General features: G+C 36.4%; 1 long non-coding RNA gene across 3 annotated transcripts; it reads left to right on the top strand.

The window, feature by feature from the left end:
• Positions 1-741: 741 nt before the first annotated feature.
• On the top strand, positions 742-1,748 carry LOC147636425 (uncharacterized). Of its 3 annotated transcripts, none has more exons than XR_015266532.1 (4): positions 742-759; positions 1,079-1,149; positions 1,238-1,277; positions 1,381-1,748. It is a non-coding gene; the product is annotated as an uncharacterized LOC147636425 (long non-coding RNA). The 3 variants fall into 3 exon arrangements; XR_015266530.1 differs by lacking the exon at positions 742-759 and adding an exon at positions 846-1,034 and having other exon boundaries at positions 1,139-1,149; XR_015266531.1 differs by lacking the exon at positions 742-759 and adding an exon at positions 913-959.
• Positions 1,749-3,965: the final 2,217 nt, after the last annotated feature.

Genomic DNA, 3,965 nt, shown 5'->3' with positions numbered 1-3,965 from the left:
TTTCGTACTGTAATATATTCAAAAAGGGCATCCTCAGTAGTGGTGTACCTTTAAAGAGTTGGTTGACAAAGAGTATAAAGTAATAAATAGACTAAATATATATTTGGTATGAAATGAATAGAATAGACCTGTAAACTGTACAGAAGTATAGACCCAAGTTTAAAACCTAGTTACAACCATAGAGGTAAACCCAAAAAGAGATGATACCAGACATAAAAAGCGACAGAACCCCACCGATTACATATGTTTGAGGAGGTTAACCAAAATGACTCAAATTGAATAGTCAAACATTTTTTTTGCAAATTTTCCATGATAAAGACATGAGCAAAGAAAAAACCCAAAAAACGTTAGTGCATTTTTATCACTTTAATAAAGATGTTCGTACTATAATATATTCAAAAAGGGAATCCTTAGTAGTGGTGTGTCTTTAAAGAGTTGGTTGACAAAGAGTATAAAGTAATAAGTAGATTGTTTATGATTTTCGTAACCTATGGGCCCTTGGTACACACTGTAGTAATCAAGAAGGGGTCATTCTTAGCTTTTCCTTTAGCCCAAAAACTCTTTGAACATATAGAGACGCCATTCTTATTTAGTTATTATTCACATACTGTTATTGCCATTCGCTTCCACATTTAATCTACCTTTTCGATATCTCAAATCGAAATTGAACTCATACAACAACTCATCAATCCATATCTGAGTCATAAAGCTCACACTAATTGATGTTATACTTCACATCGACACGGTGCATTTAAAATGGTATCCAATAATAATAATTAATTGCACTCTATCTCTTCTCTATATTATCTTAGGAAGAGTTTTACAGAGCCGTCATGTGGTAAGAATTTGGAAGTTCGGGAAAGAGAGGAGGAGGTTTAGGTAGAATTTAAATTTGCAGTCTCAAAAGACGTGTTTCACTAGTATATAATGATACACCCAACAAAGGTTTCATAGGACAAGCAAGCTTCTCATGGCTAGATTGTGGTGTTCCCTATTAGTGTTCATCATCTTGTTATCTTTTCATCATGTTGAAGGTAATGGGTTTGCTCTGTTTTCTTTTGTCCTTAATTTATGCCAGTTTAAGGAACTAATTAGACTTTGTCGTGATTTACACGGATTGGTGGCGATCTGGAACAAGGTTATGAGATGGTAAGCAAGCATATAAATTATATATCATATTGTGATGTACATTAAACTTTACGACTTTAGTTGTTTAACATATCCTATGATTAATTAGGAAAAGGGTGGCTCGGATCGGCGTCTGCTACAGACAACGAGTAAGATTAACTGGCGAACTAATTGCAGGATGCTGATTGCTTATAGACATTAATGATGATTGCTTATACACATTAATGATGATTAGTGTATATTATTATGCAGGGCGTTGCCCTGGCATCGGGTGCCCGAGGATCGTGTGCGTCGATGGTGTGAATGTGACTTGCAATGTAAACCCTAGTGGCGCGCACCTCGCATGCGCGTGTTGTGGGGCCCGCTGTGTCGCCGGCGTATCCCAGTGTTTCCACAACACCCCGAGTGGAAGCCAATCTTGTGGTTTCTAATCTTGTGGTTTCTACTTGACCACAATAAATAAAGACCACAATAAATAAAGCAAGCTGCTGCCAAAACGGTTGGGTTCCACTGAGAGAACTCGGATATTCAATGCCATCAGGGCTACTCGACGTGGGTATGTGTGTGTGTTTTCGAATGTATATCGATCTCCCTCACAAATAAAGCAAGCTGCTTCGCACCACTGTTCGAAAAAAACTATTTTCCCAAAAAGTACAAAACCTTCATCTAAAAATTGTGAAATTATTTATAAAGAAAATTTTCAAATTTTGAAGGTTTTTGTTCTACAACCCTTCAAAATCTGCAGGTTTTTGTACCCTTAAGTTTCAAATTTGAAGGTAATTTTAAAAATCTGCAAGTGCAAATTACACTATACCCGGGTTTTTTTCGAACACTGCTTCGCACTACTACCTATTTTGGTTTATGGATGCTCTTTTTTTCCCGTTTAAACTTGTTTAACTAATAATTTCTTTTTAATGCTTATTTGTATATTACTTAAGTGGCTTTATTTAACAAATAATTTCTTTTCATTTGTGTTGTATATTAATCAAAACATTCACTTTCTTATTGTATAGTTTGAGCCTTAATTATCAAGGCTCTTACCTTACAGAGAAATAGATATAAAAAGTGCAACCCTCTTCTATGCACTCAATTGTGAGACTACAAGCATTGCTCACTCCTTCTCAATAAATACTTCCATATGTAACCGTATGATTAGTACTCATCACAGCAACTCCATCACTCCCCCGCTTTCCCATCTGCACATGTGCACGCGTTCCACACACACAATGAATTGAATAAATAACTAGAAGTGAATAAATATTAAATTACAAATTTAAAAAACCAACTTAGACAAGTTATTTATAAGCACAATGGCATCATAGTTTAATCGAAAACTCTATTATGTAACCAATCCCTACACGTCGTCGAGATCTCATGGCGCAATCATACTCCTCACGAGAGTAGGAGACCGACCTACCGTGTTTTCCTATATTAAATAGACATAAAACTAAAGAAAGTTCTTTATATTAACATAAGTTCTTTAAATAACCAAATTTAGTATAAAACAGGTGAAGGGTTTGATACTTACAAACAATGTAAGAAAAGACGACCTCCCACCTCGATCCAAGGTGAGAAGCCTCTCGTTTTGCTTGTCATATCTGGGCTACTTCTTTTTTTTTTGCTTAAATGTCTCGAGGTTATCCCGATACATCATCTTTACCTTCTTCCAATCTGAGTTCAAACAATGATTTTGCAGGACGATTTAACACTTTCAAGAGTAAGATTATTAAGAGTTGTTACCACCGAAGAAAAATCTTGAGGCATGCTCTTGATTAAGACCACAATTGCATCTTTCTCATCCACCACGGGTGCCTTGATACCTATAAGTTGCATCATAATGCCCTTCATCTTACCTACATTCTCCACAAATGAGTCTTTGAACTTCATCTTACCTACATTCTCCACAAATGAGTCTTTGAACTTCATATCAAACCCATAAAATTGTATTTTTAGATTTATTTTTGAATTCTTTGCCCTAGCTCCAAATACTTTCTCTAGCTCATCCTAGGATTCTTTGGCATGCTCTTTGTTACTGATCTGGTGAATAATATTATCCCCAAGACTTAATCCAATAATGGCCATGGCATTAGGGAAAAAGGGAGCTCATTTTGGGGCCCTGTAAGAAATTCACTATTTTTTGATTTATTTCTCTCCTAAAAGACCTCAAAAATAGTAAAATACGGAAACGTGGCTCAGAACTGTCAGTAAGGACTACCGAACTGTCAGTTCAGAAAGGAATAAGATAATCTTTTGTCTAACTAACACGATTTTGCATTAAATATCTCCTTAGTTTTTTTTTTTTGTTTCCCGAAGATTTCGCATCTCTTTTGACGACGTGTGCAGGCCTCTCATAAAGAATCCATCACTGAACTTAATGATTGCATGGATACCGCCACACTTCCACGATTCATGTTACAAAAAGACTATGAGATTGACAAGCAAACTTTGCAACCTCAGAAGCACAAAAAATGGCCGATACTAGTGAGTCACAATCTCAGAAGAAGCGATTACACCATCTTCACATCGACTTAGAAGAACAATATGCTCCAGCACAAAAAAGACGAAAGGATACGGTGCTTTGAATGCTCAACAACGGGAAAATATGAGAAGAGAAGGGCTTCAACATATTGACTTATGGTGCGATGGAAGCATATATCCAAAATGTCTAGTAAAAAACTCTACACCTCCATTTGTCAATCCAACCACACTACTGAGGTTTGCGGGCGATGGACAAAATGGACTTCTTGGTTATATTTCAGCGTAGTCTGCATTTGTAGAAACATATAAAACGATGTACCTACAAGAAAAGGGGGCCAGGATGCAAGAGATAGCCATTC

Source organism: Cibotium barometz, chromosome 8 (assembly GCF_041138505.1).
Source record: "Cibotium barometz isolate CiBa-2024 chromosome 8, ASM4113850v1, whole genome shotgun sequence".
NCBI lineage: Eukaryota > Viridiplantae > Streptophyta > Polypodiopsida > Cyatheales > Cibotiaceae > Cibotium > Cibotium barometz.
Note: the sequence above shows the minus strand (reverse complement) of the source record. Positions and strands in the feature narration are given on the sequence as shown.